This window comes from Miniopterus natalensis, chromosome 22, assembly GCF_054644295.1.
Source record: "Miniopterus natalensis isolate mMinNat1 chromosome 22, mMinNat1.hap1, whole genome shotgun sequence".
Lineage (NCBI taxonomy): Eukaryota > Metazoa > Chordata > Mammalia > Chiroptera > Miniopteridae > Miniopterus > Miniopterus natalensis.
Genome location: NC_142102.1, coordinates 5,361,280 through 5,378,804, shown reverse-complemented (window position 1 = coordinate 5,378,804; position 17,525 = coordinate 5,361,280). Strand labels below are relative to the sequence as shown.

General features: G+C 42.3%; 1 protein-coding gene across 1 annotated transcript in view; it reads left to right on the top strand.

Moving 5' to 3' along the window:
* The first annotated feature begins 4,336 nt into the window (after nucleotides 1-4,336).
* Nucleotides 4,337-17,525, top strand: part of AKAP13 (A-kinase anchoring protein 13) — a 201,787-nt gene continuing 188,598 nt past the window's right edge. Inside the window, exon 1 of the mRNA XM_016209595.2 lies at nucleotides 4,337-4,430. The gene's annotated coding sequence lies outside the window, so the exon portion shown is untranslated. The remainder of the gene's footprint in view (nucleotides 4,431-17,525) is intronic.

The window sequence follows — 17,525 nt, the reverse complement described above, 5'->3', positions numbered from 1 at the left end:
GAAGGCTCCTCTCTGACTTGGCAACCCTGCAGAAGCGAGACAGGTCTGGGCTTACTTTTAAAATCAGTCTCCGTGTGTGTGTGTGTGTGTGTGTGTGTGTGTGTGTGTTTTATACAGTTGCTGTCTTTCTGTCGCTGAATAAAGTAGGAAACCAGGAGGTAGCGTTGTACTTAAAATGAAAAGAGAGAGACGAAGATCTTCGAGAGAAAAGCAAAGGAAAGCAAAGCAGGTTTCCAAATAGACCTGATATCCACTTTAAAAGACTTGCTAAAATTACCCCAGCTAAAGAGTGTCTAGTGTCACAAGCTTTGTTCCTAATGTATGCTGAGGCCGAGGCCTCCCCTTGTGCAGCTCCAGTCCCTGCTCAGCCGGGAATTATACACCCACTGGGGTCTGCAGGTCAAGATTTAAGTGCATTAACAGAGGGCCTCCTCAAGCTAATGTGACAGAGACCCATCAAAGAGAAGCGAGAAGGGGGACAGAAAACAAAATTAAATAGCTCTTTCATAAACTTCGATGAAGTTTCACAAATAGAGACACAGATGCGAAATTTGAAAAACATTCTTTGATACCTTAGTCGTGGATGAATAGGTTTCTACCTTTAGGCAATTTCGGCATTTGCAAGGCACTCACTTTGCGTGAGGGGACACAAATGTGGGGACAGAGGAGAGGGAGGAGGGGAGGTGCAGGGTCAGCTTTTAGCCTGTATCCCCCAAGGTTTTCTAAGTTCCAAGGGTCTTCGTTTGGAGCTATTTTTGACAGTGAGAGCAGCTCTCAAGTAAAAGTGAGACCCAGAACTGTCTTCCTGAGATGAACCTGACTCTACCCAGGTTGGGAGCTTCATGGTGGTGGGGTTCTTGAGCTGGCTTTTGGGACCTGGCAAAAAAGCCAGGACAGATACAGTGGAAGGATATTCTGGGTACAGGTGAGCGTAGTAATGGGGGGGGGACAGAAGCCAGGGGACATGTTCTGCTGTGTGACACTAGAGAGTCGAAAGCGCTTGGCATCAGCCTGGATGTTTGGGGCCAGGCCGAGGACCATGCCACAGGTGCCTTACAGGCTCAGCCCATGTCGTAACCTTTCCTGCAGGACAGAACATAGAAAAAAGAATGAATTTGGGAGGGAAGGTGACTGAGATGGGCGTCTGCAGATTTCGCCCTCCCAGCATTCTCCCACCTGCTTCTGTCCACAGTACTTCAGTTTCCCTCAATGAGATACCAATGTGCTTTCCAAGAGAAACAGGCTTCATGATCAAACAAGCTCGAGAAATATGGGATTAAACAAAGCTAAACAGTTGTTTTTGATGCAGTGCTTCTCAGGGCCTTACTATGTAGTGATACTGTGCACACTGAGGGCAGGAATAGAGAATATAAAGCATTTCTTGTATTCCCTTAAACAGACAATGCTTTTCTAAGGAATAGATATGGAAACTGATGTTTCAAGGAAATCACTTTGAAAGACATTAGTCTACTAAGGGTCAAATGGACCCTTGTGTCGTGATGTGATCGAAAGGATATAACGCCACCTATGATGTATTCTTGCAAAAAAATTTACCCTGATTCTACCAGGGAGGGACCAATCAGACAAAACAATTGACTTAGACTAAGTCAGTGCCATGGGAGATGAAAAGAAAAAGAAAAGAAAAAACAATAAGGAGCCAGGCTGGCGTGGCTCAGCTGTTGAGCATCAACCTAGGATCCAGGAGATCGCAGTTCGATTCCCGGTCAGGGCACAGGCCCGGGTTGCGGGCTCGATCCCCAGCAGGGGGCGTGCAAGAGGCAGCCGATCAATGATTCTCATTATTGATGTTTCTCTCTCTCTCTATTTCCCTCTCCCTTCCTCTCTCTGAAATCTATAAAGATATATTTAAAAATAAACAAAAGAAAAGAAAAAACAATAAGGAAACCTTTCTAAATTGAAGGAATCTAAAGAGACATTATTAATAAATGCAACACATGAGCCTTGATAAGATCTTCTGGGGGAAAAATAGGCATAGCCCTAAAGATCCTTGTTGGGACAAATGCTGAAGTTTGCATATGAACTGTACATTGCATAATAAAAAGTAGGAAAAACCAAGATCCTGACTCAATTATATTCTAATGGACCAGCTCTTCCCTGAAGTGCTTTGGTATCTGGGAATTAACATACGGTAAGACCCCCCCCCAAAATTACAAGTGCTATGTTCGTTCCATTAAAAAAAAAAAGCTATTTTAAGCTGTGCTGAAACTATAGTTATTGGTAACTGTTATGTGCAAATAAGGACTTCTGTTTTTTAATATTGCAAACTCCATATAATCTTGGGGGAAAATATTGTATTAGAGATGAAAACAGAATGTTTTAAAAATCTCCCAAGAAAACCTGAGTTTAGGGCTCACATGAGTTGTTGGAATCCATTTCCATTAAATAGTGTTTAGGGCTCAGAAAACATGGTGTTTCTCTAACTCTAGCTTCAAAAACCCACTATTATAAATAATTGGGGATAATTATGAGAGCAGCTGAATAAACTGGAAAAGGCTGGGCATAAAGAGAAAAGCAATCGGATGAAATGTGCAGTTCTTGAGCCAGCCCATAAATCTCCTTGGAATCAGAATAACAGACCTCATCTTCTACACTGGAACCAACGCTTAAAGTAAACACCAAACGAAACCTAACAAAATTAAAATAATGTTACCCCAAAAAGTGACTCTTTTTTTTTTGCAGTGACTGGGAGGAAATCTCTGGACTCTTACATCCTAAAAATAAATCCCCTTGACACTCGACTAAGAAATATGGCAATAACTTATTTTTGAGGATAGGGTGGTTCCTTAATCCTGAGGCTTTTGTGATTCCCTTCCTTCCACCAATGCAGCAGCCCCTAACTCTCCTACCATTGGAACTATAATGACTTTAGAAGCTTGCCAGGATCAGGGTTTCCCAAATGGAAGTCGTGTTTAAAAATGGAAATAAAAATACCTGTGTAGCTCAGCTGGTGTGGTTCAGTGGTTGAGTGTGGACCCATGAACCTGGAGGTCATCGTTAGGATTCCCCCTCAGGGCACATGCCTGGGTTGTGGGCTGGATCCCCAGTAGGGGGCGTGCTGGAGACAGACTACTGGTGATTCTCATCATTGATGTTTCTCCTCCCTTCCTCTCTCTGAAAGAAATAAAAACATTAAAAAAATACATGTATAAAATGTGTAAAGTGCTCTAATCTTAGGTATACAGCTGGATGAATTTTCACGTCTATACCTTTGTTATCCACCATTCAGATAAAAATACAGAACGCATCCAGCACCCTGCTGTTTTTCCCCAAAAACCCTTCTCCCTCTCAACCATTGTACATCAATAACTATCAGTTTGCGCATTCTTGAACTGCATAGAAAGTGTTTCCACTTTTCTTTAATACTTTTCTTTAAGCAGACTCATTTTTTACAACTTTCTATTTGATCTAAGAGAGAACGTCTACGCAATAGTGGTTTGACGCGATAGGCATTTCCCCCGGCCCATCTCCCATCCGCATTAAAATAAACACACAACTATAAAAACGAATTCGTTTCTTCCTGTACCAACAGACCACATTTTGTTTCTCAAATGTCCACCAGATGATTTCTGAGGTCCTTTGCAACTCGAAGATTGTATGATTTTGTGGCTACTGAGTAGCCAAAAGTTCCTGAAATACATTGTCAAAATCCTGATGCGGCCATAGATCCCATCCATCATCCATGCATCCATCCATGCATCCATCCATGCATCCATGCATGCATGCATGCATCCATGCATCCATCCATGTAAAACACTTGTTGAATATCTAGCAATGACTCTCCTAGACACTGGACACACAAAAGACTTTACCCCTTCTGATTGTAAGTGGAGGGAAATAGAAAAGTAAACCATTTCAGTATGCGTGGGGAGCGCCACAGGGCAGGTTAGCACGAGCACACAGAGGAAAGGTGGTTTCCGGAGCTGGGGCGGAGAGGCGAGGGCGGCTGGGCATCTTCCAGGGCAGCTCTGCCAGCCGCCCCACTTCCATCACTTCGCCGCGGCGCACCACAGCCTTGCAACCTCAGCTTCCCTTAGCAACCCGAGCGCATCGCCCAGCCGCAGCTGTCTTCCTATTGGTCGTGTGGAGCTTGACGGACAGCAGTGCTGTGCAATCCCAGCTCGCAATCCTTGGCTCCGCGCTTAATCGTTCCTGCCCCTCCCGGGGAGCCCGCCCACCCGCGAGCTCCTGGCGGCGCATGCGCCCGCCGAGGCTGTGAGCTGGGCCAGCGCGCGGCCGGAGCAGCTGAGCGGAGTCGCCGTGAGACCGCGCGTCGTGCTTCTCGCCTCAGCCGCCGCAGCCTCCAGCCGTCGCCGTCGCCGCCGGGAGAGCGGCCGCGCGTTGTTTTTCTCCGCGGCGAAGGTGCGGAGCTGCCCCGACTCGGTCGGTGGGGGAGCCCCGGGCGCCGCACGGTGAGAGCGCAACTTAGTTGGCGGAGTTGGGGAAGTTTTGTGATTTGAGGAGGGGTCGGGCGGGAGCGCGGGCCGCCCCCTGCGGCTGCGGTTCGGCTCGCGGGACGGGAGGGGGCGGAGGGGGAGGGGGCGGCGGGACGCGAGGGGGGGGCGCGCGCGGGCTGGCGGGCGGGATGAATGGGCAGCGGAGCGCCCCCCGCCCGGCCCGCGGCCCCCTCCTCCCGCCCGCATTGTCTGCTCCGCTGCCGCGGCGCCGGGCCGCAGCCCGACCTCGGGGGCCGCCCAGTTCCCGGGGCGGGGGGCGCGGCCGCCTCACGGCGCCGTGCGTGCCCCCTCCGGGCCCCCCGCCCTGGAGGCCTGGACCCCAGCCCCGCGCTCCTCGGCTCGGCTCCGCAAGGGGCGGGGAGCGTCGGCTGCACCGCGGGTCCCTCTCGCCCGACCGAACCCGCTTTCCGGTGCCGCGGCCGCCTGCGGGGGGCGCTTTTGGCCCCTGCTCCCGGGGGCGCGGTCGGGGACCCGCGGCCCGAGGGGACCCGCAGTGGGCGCGACTCTGAACTGACTTCCAGCGCAGCCCTCCTTGAGACCAACCCAAACTTTTTATTATTTGTAAACACGGTTTACGGACACTTTTTTAAAAAAAAGACGCCGGCCAGTGTGCGAAGACTTTTAAAGCCACACGGGGAGAGAACCCTCAGTGTTTTTACCTCAGGAGAAAGGATACACAGGTTTTGTTTGTTTCTTAATTAATTTCTTTCTGGTAACTAGTTCTTAGAGCAGAATGATTACATCATACTTGCCCTGCTGTGAATTTAGGACTCCCAGGGGGAGTTGGAGTGTACTTCTGATGAGCTTTGTGCGCTCAGTGAAGCTGTTTTGAGAGTTTATTGCCTCAGGAAAAGGCAACGTGCCCTTTTTTTTTCTTTTTCTTTTTCCGCTTTATTTTCAGAAGCAGCCGCTTACTCTGTTTTTCTAAAACATTGAGTTGCCCAGATGAGGACAAGTGCTGCTGTTTTTGAACGATGATTTAAAAAAATTTTATTTTATTTTATTTTTGCAAGTTTGTAAAGGAGGTAGGATCAGTTGAGACCAATCACTGTTGCAGTTCTTGTGTTTCCTCCTGGCCTCTCGGGGATTTGCAGGCGGCATTAAGAGCGAGCCTTGTCAAGTTTTGAGTGCGTGATTCTTCTGAAAATGGTTCATTTAGCTTATCATGTGAGAATAATTTATTGAGATCCTCCAGCTGGAACTGGCTGAAACGTTGATCAAATTCCTAGTGAAAGGAAATGAGTAGGACGTGTGAATGTCAGTTGTTACATCCCTTTGCTGTCTGCTAAATGAAAAAGAAGAAATGGAGAAAGTGTGTGTGTGTGTGTGGCAATTGCTTTGATTGATTTCTCATGCTAAGAGGAGTCTAGAGAAGTGTTCTGGGTTTTTCTGGTTGATTGGCCTCATTTTGCTTTAAAAAGGCCAACTTTCTTCACCTGTGGGAGCGAAAGAAAAATCTCCTTATGTCTTAAGCATGGTGCTTCTTTCTTTAATGCTTATATCAAGTGTAATGCATATATCAACAAATAAGCGTTGTACTTTTAAACTACAACAGTAAACTGCAACAAAGTGGTCACTTTTTTCCTTCTTGGTTGTGTGTTCCTGTGTAGTGGGATGGTGGGGCAGGAGATTGACAGGGTTGGACGGGGTTGCCAGGGAGGAACGAAATGTAAACACACTCTTACAACACAATGTGACAAGTAGGCCAGTTGCTTTCCTTTCTGAGCTGTGATAGCTCGTCGTTCGTTCATACTTTTCTTTTAGGGTTTCTCACACGTAATTTATTTGCCTGACTAATGGTGACTACATTATATGCAGTATAAGTGGACTCCTCCTCTAGTCTGACTCCTTGAGGCTTGTGATGGGCCTTATTTTTGTACCCTCTTTTCCAGGAAGGAGTCTTAAAACAGTGCAGGTGTTCAAGTATGTGTTTGAATTGGGTGATGTGCTTCGTGCTCGCTGGTGGTTGTGCACATAGAACCACTAACCCTGGGAACTTGTCCAAAATGACAGTTCCCTTGCAGATCTCTGATGGAATTTAGTTTACTTTAGAAGGGTTTCCAACTTTTCTTTTTAATCTGTTAATTCTTGAAAAGAAGTGAGGTTGAAATAGTGCGCTACGGGTTTCAAAAAGTGGTTCTGGTTCAGAAATTATCTCCCTTTTTTGGTGAAACGATTAAGACTGCTGGACAAATTTATTCACACTCTGCCTATTTCTCTGTTGCGAAATGGGGAGGTAGCATAGTTTAGAAGAACACATTCTGTGAAGCTAGGTAAATTTGAGTTTAAATCCCCACACTTTCATTGATTATTGTAGCCTTGAGCAGGACACTTACCTTCTCAGAGCTTGGGTTTCCTACCATGGAAGGTGTGGTAGTATACTAACAGTGTTTTTAGGGATAAATGAAATTGTGTACCCAACATTAAGTAGGTGCCTATTACCTGGTCACTGTAATGATGAGAATTTTAATATATTTTATATGACTTAAAAACGCATTTTTAAAAATCTATTGCTTCTGAGTATAGGAGTTTAGCTGTTTCTTTCATAAATAAGGAATCCTTCTGAGAACTGAGTCTTAATCAAATACAATATTTTAAAAATGCTAGTTGAACTGAATGTTAATAGAAACAGCTTTTACTTTCGCAATCACTTGTTAGTCTTTTTGAGTGGGACTTGCAGAGTGGCTTGGCAGGGTAGAACTCTGCATTTATAGTGTTTAGGAAATGGATTGTTTTCAGTTTTTATTTACACAGTTACAGCTTTCCTTCCTTATTTTACCTTAGTTTTGAAATATGGATTTGGAACTGCATTTCTCAAACTTGCTTAAGATGGAACCGTACTAGAGGTTAATATAGTGCTAGTACAATTCAGAGACATGAACAAATCACTCACTTCCCCTTCAAGATAACATTTTTTTTGAAGGTGTCACCATTTACGGAAGGAAGCAGTGATTTAAATCAGTTCTACCAGCTTAGTTTAGAATAGTCACAATACCAAATGTAATAGATACATTCTAGACATATTAACCTGTAATGGGCATTTGTGTATATTGAAGCTCACTTTTCCATTAGTTTTCTTATAAAATAAGGATTTTATATCTTATTTTGTATCCTAAATAAGGATTTAAAAAAACACACATAAGGATATCAGTTGGTTTTCTTATAAAGTGAGGATTTTAACCATGAAGGATTATAATAAACTTTAAAAATTACATTTGATCAGACTCACAGATTGAAGGGAAAAACATCATTGACAAAGCTAGATGAACACACTTGGAGTTTTGATAATCCCCTTTTTGAAAGTTAACATTTAAGTGCACTTGAGTGGCCTTGGTTCTTTCTGACGGGGATAGGCATCCATTTGGAGGCAGTGCTCCTCAGTCACTCACTGGGCTGTCTTACCTTCTGTAAATGGGGAGAGAGGAAGCAGCTGCTAGTGGAAGTTTGTTTCACTCCCACGTTCTCCCACGTGTGGTCTTGTAGTCCTCGGGCTCATCGGGATGTGAAGAGTAGAAGATGGTGGGGAAGGTGGATATCAGTGTGTCTGTGTGATGTGGGTATGAGGATGTGTGAAGGAAAAGGTCTGAGGGATTTACGATTTATTTCACTCTGTACACTCTTCTGTTAGAAATCAGTCCTTTTCAGCTTTGACTTCTGACTGTACCAGATACCATATTTGGCCTCAGCCTCTGGCCGGCTATTCCCGAACGGTTAGGAATTAAGAGAGTATGTCACACTGTAATTAATATGTCTTTTAGATAACTAAAGATTTCAAGTTAGGGACGTGCACCTAGGAGTTACGTAAAAAATTCCACAGAACCCAAGAGAATTCTCTGGTGATGACTACTAAAAGCGCATGATACGGAGCCACATATCTGACTTCCGATCCAGACTTTATTGGCTGTGTGTCCTTGAACCAACCACTTCATCTACCTCAGACTTAGTATCCTTAATTACAAAATAAAAACAAATTTAATAATTATCTTATCTGCTACGTACTACTGTTGTAAAATCACATGGGATAAAGCGCTGTACAAATACTGTCATTTTTTAACATTATTGGTTGGCTTCTGGTTTGGATTAACTTCAAATCATAGTCTAAAAGGGGAAAACATCCAGCTAACTTTTTTGGCCTTTCTTTATAAAAGGTAATTAAAATATTATGCAATTTCTGTTGCTAATCTTCTTGCTTGGGAAAATGGATACTTTTTACTTCTGGCTCTTTGCATATTTCCTTTTACAGTATTTATCATTAAAATGTTTTTCTAAACTCTAAACAAATTTTAGTTCACAGTGCTTGCTGTTAGACCCAAGTTACTGTGAAATCACAGGAACTGACTGGATACCAATGCTTGAAGTCAGGTGAAACCACAGTAAACAGTGAGTGAAAGAATGTTAGACTATTTCAGAAGAGTACAAAAGAAGATAGTGTCATCTGCGCTTTACTCATTTCCTTAAGTTATTATTTTTTACATTGGTTTACTCACATCAGGGGAGTGTGCATCTTCTGTGCCAGATGTTATATTTTGTGTCTTACCTACATTTCTTATTTAATTTAAAAAAAACTATGAGGCAAGTGTTAGTAACCCATTTTAGGATGAGGGAACAGACCCAGAAGTGATTTGACTGGTCACGTAGCTATTAAACTATGGTGCTAAAATTTGAACTGAGGTTATTTTGACTCCAAAGGCAGTCAATGCTTCTCACATCATTGATCCTCTCAGCTTGAAAGAGTACCTTTTATAAACAAGTCAACTTTATTGAGATATTATTTATATGCTCATTATAAGTATATAGTGTTTGATGAGTTTTGTCAAATGTATCCGTGCATGTAACGGCACAATTAAGACAGAGGACATTTCTATCACTCCAGGAAGTTTCCCCCCATAGCCCTCATCCCGTTGCCTACCTCACCATGGGCAACCACTATTCTGCTTTCTATCACGGTAGTTTTGTCTACATTAGGCGTCCGCAAACTGTGGGCCACAGGCCAAATCTGGCCTACTGCCTGTTTTTATAAATAAAGTTTTATTGGGACACAGTAGTGCTTACTTGTTTATATGTTGTGTGTGGCTGTTTTGGTGGGACAGTGACAGAGTAGGGTAGTCACAAGATACCTGTGGTCCACAACTGCTGAAAATATGAACTGCCTGGCCTTTTATAGTAAAAGTTTGCTGACCCTTGCAACAATCACATCTAAGAAAATTAAGAATTCTATAATGTTTAGTGCATATGCAACTTTCCCTTTTGTCCAATTATCTTTTTATAGTTGATTAAAAATTTTTTTTTAACCAGGGTAAAATTAAGTTTCACTGAGTACATTGTTATTTTTATTTTTAATTTTTTAAAATATATTTATTGATTTCAGAGAGAGGAAAGGAGAGGGAGAGAGAGAGAAACAACAATGATGAGAGTCATTGATCGGCTGCCTCCTGCACTCCCCCGACTGGGGATCGAGCCTGAAACCTGGGCATGTGCCCTGACTGGGAATCGAACCCCAATCGCCTGGATCCTAGGTTGACACTCAACCACTGATCCACACCCGGCCGGGCCATTGTTATTTCTTTAGTCTTTATTTTGTCTCTATTTTATGTTTGCTGGTGCTGTTGTAAGTGATCCTTTTATAATTTCAATTTCCTAACTGTTCAATGCTAGTATACAGAAATAGGATCGGATTTTGTATGCTGACCTTGTATCTTACAATCTTGCTAAACTCACTTTTAGTTCTAAAAGCCTTTTCCTAGATTCTTTGGGATTTTCTACATAGATAGTAATGTCTTCAGCAAATTCAGGTAGTTTCATTTCTTTCTTTGCAGTTTGTGTGCCTTTTATTTTTTTCTTTATTGAACTGGCTAGGACCCCCAGTATGATGCTGCATAGAAGTTTTGAGAGGACATTCTTTACTAATATTAGGGGGAAAACATTCAGTGTTTCACCATTAATATGTTATTTATAGTTAGTTTGCTTGTTTTTGTAGATGTTCTTTATCAATTTGAGGAAGTTCTGTTCTATTTCTAGTTTGTTGAGAGTTTTTACCATGAATGGATATTGAATGTTGCTAAAGGCTTTTCCTACTTCTATCAAGATGCTCGTATGTGAGACTTTAAGTGAAGATATTAGTAGGTATTTGGGTATGCAAACCTGGAGTTTGGGATGAAGCCTGGACTGGATTGTAAGAATTAGAAAATTGTAGAGAAGGGAGGGTGGGCTGGAGGTTATTGTGGGAATTAGGGATATGTAAAGCTCCTAGCACAAGGAGGGGCACATGGCATGGTAGCAAGTAATAATAATGACAGTGGTGAACAACAACAACTAGGTATAACTGTGAAGGATTAGGTATGAATGAGGGAAGGTAGTAGTGACCTCAAACAATATCTTGTATCTTATAGCAGTTAGGAGTCCACACATGCTGAAAACTTTTCTGAGCATGATAAAAATATTATTAGTGAAATGTGTTGTACATTTCCAGTCTCTAAGGCATCTGATTTTTATTTTTTTAAAATTTATCTTTATTGTTGAAAGTATTACAGGTGTCCCCTTTTTCCCCTCTGCCCTGTACCCTCCCCAAGGATTTATTTTTTTATATTGTTTTTTAGAGATAGTGGGAGGGAGGAGGGAGAGAAAGAGAGAAACATCCATGTGAGAAACACTTCAGTTGGTTGCCTCCCGTACATGCCACGACCGGGGCCGGGGATTGAACCTGCAACCCAGGTACATGCCCTTGACCGGGAATCAAACCTGTGACCCTTCAGTACGCAGGCCAGTGCCCTATCCACTGAGCCACACGGGCCAGGGCCAGGCTATCTGATTTTTAATGTGATGCAGGGTTGCCTCACATGCGTGTACTTCACACACATGATACACACAAGATAACCTGGAAGGAGCCTATTACTAAGTATTAAGTTATGTTTGAGGTATGAGATGGTAGGTAGGGTATTTTTTGATCTTCCAAATATTCTGCAATGTATATATATTCCTTTAACCTTATTTTTAATAAAAGGAGTTAGTATTTTTAGATAGTTTGTTTAGTTGGTGAGTTTCTGGGCTGATGAGTTTCATTTGCTTGTGGTGGTTAACACAGCTTTCTGTAAACTATGGTCTTTTGAAAATTGGAGCCCTGATCACAGGAGAACCAGGTTAAGAGTATGGGTGGTTTTGTTATGTCCATTAAAAGCTCCTGGGAAAATTTTAGGACATGTTCTCCCCGCCAGGGTAGATGTGACATTTTGTTCAAAGGGGACATCATTTTGCATTTTGATTGTGGTGGGCTGATCATTTCAGTTAAAGTGAACTGAACATGAATATTTTTCTAAATCTGAATTATACTGTCAGCATCAACTTAGATTTTTAGGTGCATTCCTTTTCCCAGGTGATGACTATGCTAAAGGTGGCAGATATGACAGCAGCTTTTTGCAGATTTCACATTTTCTGTAAATTACAAGCCACTTCTAAAAACACTTAGTGTAATTTGAAATGGTATGTGTAAACAACTCACCTACCTGGTCTTGCCAGTTGACTTCTGCCCTGTCTAAAGTAGATAGGTTTCTGGAGTGGGGAAAGGGCGGTCCACTGTGGCATTGCATAGAAGTAATTTGTTACCTTTTAAAAGCTGGAAGAAAGTGTTTTTTTGCCTCTTGGATACTTTGTGCTCAGAATAACAAGGAACTCTGGATGTGACCTTGCAGTTTGCAAGTTATTTAGGGGAAAAAGGGGGCAACAAGAGCTGAGAAGACGACTTCTGATTGTTTATTTGGTCCCATGAGGCCTTGGAGCCTGGCTGAGGAGCGCTCTCTGAGAATTAAGGATATATGTGAGTCAGTGGACAGGAATGACCAAGGTTTTGCCTGGGCCCTTCTGCTGAAATGGTGCTGTATGTATGCTTAGAGCATAGGATAGTGTGTATTTAAAAGACTCCCAGTCTAGAGGGATCTTTTGAGGCAGGCTGTTTCCTAAAAGGTGCTCTCTAAAAAGTGAAGTCACTATAAAGGGAAGAAGAAACTTGCGCTGGGTGTCTGCCTGCACATGGTGTGTTCATTTACAGTCTCTTAATTCCTTACAATAACTCTATAAAATAGGTACCCCCCCCACCTTTTTTATGAGGAAACTGGGGTTCAGAGATTTTAGTTTGCTCCTCTCAGGTTAGTTAATTATAACTTTCATCCAGGACTTTGTGACTGTCAACATACTCTAGTTTTATTGTGTATGCCTTAAGTCACATTTCCCCCCCGCTGATACAGTTATATCCAAAACAGCCAGTTTAAAATTCCAGCTTGTTCTTATTGTAAATAGAAAAATCATTGTGGTTTGCCCTTAAAGTTTTCCTAGAATTCTTAAAAACCTGCAGGGCTTTTGTGTTTGTGGCTTGAAAGTGGCAGAAGCTTGCCAGTATAGAATTGTATTTTCACATGAGGGAGCTTTGCGGATCAACATTAATAATTAACATTTACACACATCCTCGAAGTGCTTTTGCAAACAGTTAATTAGTTCATGTTTAACCTATTTTGGAAGTTGAAAAACCAGATTTTTGGGTTCATTTCAGCAGTACTGAAGTGTTAGGGGATAAGGAGTGGGTCGTCAGTGAGAAAATGCAGATATGCACCATGCAGTATTAAATATCTTTCTTCAGCCCCCAGCTTTGTGCCTAATTTAGCTCACATCAAGCATGTGTTTTTTTGGGGGGAGGGGCGTGCATCTGCTTAATGCAAAGGGAATGGAATTGTGTGGACTGAAAGACACTGGGTTCAGGATAGTTGGGGAAAGACGTGGGTGATTCAGTGAACCGTGTTGCAGCTTTCTTTCCTGTGGTCCCTTAAATGCAAATTGCCCTTCATTAATTCCTGTGGGGCTTTTGAGGCTCAGGAAGTGACTGGCAAATGAACAGATACATGCTAATTTCTGGGGAATTTTTTTCTTTCTTTTTCACTCCTTAGGAGATAATAGTAACTGTAGCTGAATCCTTTGCTAGTTCCCTCACCACCACTTGCCACCTGATTCCCCTGCGCCCCCAACACAGTGGCTTTTACTTGGCAAAGTTGTATAGTTGGATTTGGAAGGAGACGCTGGTCCCAGTTCAGCCCCGTTTCTGTCACAGAGCTAGCTGCGTGACCTTGAGCAGGTGGCCGCGTTCCTTCTGCCCTCGAGTTCGTTTGTTCTGTGAAATAATGTGTTAATGACTCACTTTTCGGTGAGTGCTTAGAGGGGTGGCTGGAGAAGGTTGTAAAATTGATGATTTTGGACATGAAATGGGCCACAGGAAATTTTCAGTGAGGATTCCTCAAAGTTGCAGTGACTTCTTCCTTCCTACTTTGGTTGGAATAATTGATTTATTTTCTTCCTGTTGTTGCCAACCACATCACTACAGACATCTTTCTTTTTCTAATACAGAGCAATAAATAGAACCATTTAATAAATATTGAGTCTGGGCGACTTCCTAAGACAGGACACGCAGGTTCCTTTTCATCATTGTGTGTAGTCCGGCCATTCAGAGCAACCTGTTCGTGGATCTTTGTCTGATTGACCTTGCTGGAGAAATCTTAGTAAGTGATGGCACAAGGAGAGGAATTCTGAGAGCTTGGCGTGTATATTTAATTAAGTTTTTATCATGAATGGGGATCTTTTTATTTTAGAGAGAGAGGAAGGGAGAGAGAAACATGGATTTGTTGCAAATTAGTAAGATTGTGCCATTCTCTGTATACGTATTTTTTAAAAAGTTTCATTGAGACATAATTCATACATGATAAAATCTACTCCTGCTTAACTTTAATATATTTATTCTAGTTGTCTTGAAAGTCACTACCAAACTATTATCTTCTTACTCATGATTTTTATATGGCATATTTACCCCAGTGTATAATACTGTAAACCATGAAATGTCTCTAAATCATGGCCTGGTATGTTTCCAGGACATGGAACAGACAACTTCAGCGTAGAGCAAATGACTGCTGAGTAGCCTTTTTTCCTTTCAGCAGAATCATTACATGAATAGGACCATAAACCTATATTAAGCACTTTTGTATGAAATCTGAGGTTTCTGTCAAAGTAGACATGGAAAATTAAACAAAGCTGCACAAATAACTGATCTGTGCAGTTTTGGGGTTATTCTCGCATATGTTAGGGTTTTTTTTAAATAATACTAGTACAAGAATGTTATGATTTATAAAAAAATTATTTTTGGTTTTATGTGGATAGTTTTTTCACCTCCCCCCATAGATTTTAATGATTTCTTTTTTGCCCCCTGAGGATCTGTTTTTCTTCTTAAAATGCATTCCCGTTTATTTTGATTTTTGTGAAGAAAATAGTTTCAGGTAATTGAATACCTTTATAAATTTTGTACTTCCTTAATAATTCATTTGGCAGCGTATATAAAAAGTGTTGCTTCCTAATTCAGATCATCATCTTGAAAGCTTTCATTTGAAGCCCCAAGAACAATTGGTCCACTGTTTTTCATGGCCTCATTTGTATACATTATGTCCTAAGCTCATGGATTCTCTGAAATACCACACTCCCCCCCCCCCCCGCCCCCTCCCCCAGCCCTGTGGTAAAGTACTATTTTGGCTGCTTTGCCAAAAGTGCTTATGGCAGCCTGAAGATTACCACTTTAATAGTTCACTAGGATGTTTGCCCATAATGGAGAATTTTCTTTCCTGAGTCCAAATAAGAGTAATGGTTCATCCGCGTCATACCTCAGGACCCAAATACTAAAGGAAATTCAGAGGAAATACTAAAACTGTTCTCTCCCTTGAACCCTGATGCCTGTTGAAATCCACAGGGGCAAGTTCATATATATATATGTATATAAATATATATATGATTGTTATTATTTTTGGTTTTTTAATCCTCACCTGAGGATATTTTTTCCATTGCTTTTCAGAGAGAATGGAAGGGAGAGAGAAACGTCGATGTGAGAGAAACACATCAGTTGGTTGCCTCCCGCACGCACCCCAACCAGGTCAAGGGATCGAGCCTGCAACTGAGGTACGTTCCCTTGGCTGGAATCGAATCCAGAACCCTTCAGTCTGAGGGCTGACGCTCTAACCACTGAGCCAAAATGACAATTATTTTTAACCCTCACCCAAGGAGAGGGAGAGGGAGAGGGAGAGGGAGGGAGAGAGGGAAACATCAGTGTGAGAGGAAACATCGATTGGTTGCCTCCCATATTTGCCTTGACTGGGGCTCGAACCTGCAATCTGGGTATGTGCCCTGACCGAGAACCGAACCCGAGACCCTTAGGTGTAAGGGATGACGCTCGAACCAAGTCACACCAGCCCGGGCATTGGTCATATTTTTAATAATAGTAATGTGTAGTCCCTCTAGAAATTCAGAAATTACACCTAAACAACAACAAAAAGTGCATATATGCATAAATGACACTACTTGAAAATTTTTGGGGGTACAATTTCGTGTTATTATTTCCAAACTTGAAAATATGTAGAGGGTGTGTGTGTGTGTATGTGTGCGCACACATATGTATATGCCATATGTGATCATATCCTATATACTCTTGACTATGAGATTATAAAACATTTCATGACTATACTTTTATATGCTATAAGTAACCTAAGTAATCATTATTATTATTTTAAAATATATCTTTATTGATTTCAGAGAGAAGGGAGAGGGAGAGACATTGATGAGAGTCATTGATCGGCTGCCTCCTACACTCCCCCTGCTGGGGATCGAACCCACAACCGGGGCATGTGCCCTGATGGGGAATTGAACCGCAACCTCCTGGATCCTAGTTCGATGCTCAACCGCTGAGCCACGTGGGCCAGGCACCTACATAATTATTTTAATGGCTTTATAGTGTTTCATTTCATGGATTTAGGTTCACCATTAGTTGACTGATTTTCCTCTTACGTGCGGATAAGGTTGATGATGTTAAATGTACATTAAGTGGCAAAGTTCCTTTTTTAACTGTCATCCATTTTATTCTGTCATTATTCTTGCAGAAGCGCAGCTGTGGCCATATCACTGCCCTGTGTAAAAACATCAGTAGTTCCTCACTGCCCACAGAATGCAATCTGAGTAAGGCTGCCACAGTTTGGTCCTGACATGCCTTTAAAACTGTTTTTTTCCTAACATGTGCTTTTGCCCACTCATGCATTTGAGAAATATCTATTGATCCCTTTGCATTGCCAGTGCTGAGGTTGGACTCTGGGGACACACTGAATGTTCCTTCCCTTCCCTGTATGTCCAAATTTGACGTAGCTTTTGATATGAGCTCTGAAGGATATTTCCTGTATAAACCCTCCTTTATTCTTACAGTTGTATGTAATCTCTTTTTCTTATTTCTCAAACATTTTGGCATGCTGCTTTCTATCTTTTATTATAAATTTTATTTCTTGTCTTCCTTTGCTGGGCTAGTGTCACACCTCTCCCAGCCCCTACTCCCCTGCACATGGTAGGGACTCAGTAGTATTTCATGACTGAATGGTTAGATTGTGGCTGTGTTGAAAAGCCAGTCAGTGAGTTATTTACTTTTGTTGGGCAAATTGTTAGGTACCTTTGAAGTTCTGCTTTCCTTGGTTGCACTTGCCTCCTTCCGGCTATTGTCTTCGTGTTTGTACATTCTTAGTAACCTTACGTAGGGTTATATAGCAGGGCTTTATGTGGCAATGGCCTTTTGAAATAATTGTATCTAGAATGCTCTATGCTGTGACACACTGGTGAGTCTGCTTTGCCATTGTGTAAGGTCTGTTTTGTGTTTCCTTAAAGTGTTACCATAGGGTTTCTTAATGTGACACAGGATGAGTCTAGGTGAGAGAGAAACATCAGTCAGTTGCCTCCGGTATGTAAGCTGACTGGGGATCGAACCCGAAACCTGGGTACGTGTCCTGACCTGGAATTGAACCCACCACCTTTTGGTGTACGGGACGGCGCTGCAACCAACTGAGCCACCCGGCCGGGTCCCAATTCAAACTTTTTGTCTTGGTGTTTTGCTGTCTCTACTGATACTCTCCTGAAAGATACGTGCCCTGATTCAGTCAAATTAAGTGCCCAGTCTTTGAACTGGGTGGTTAAAAACACCCAGATTATAGTCTGGTTTGGCTG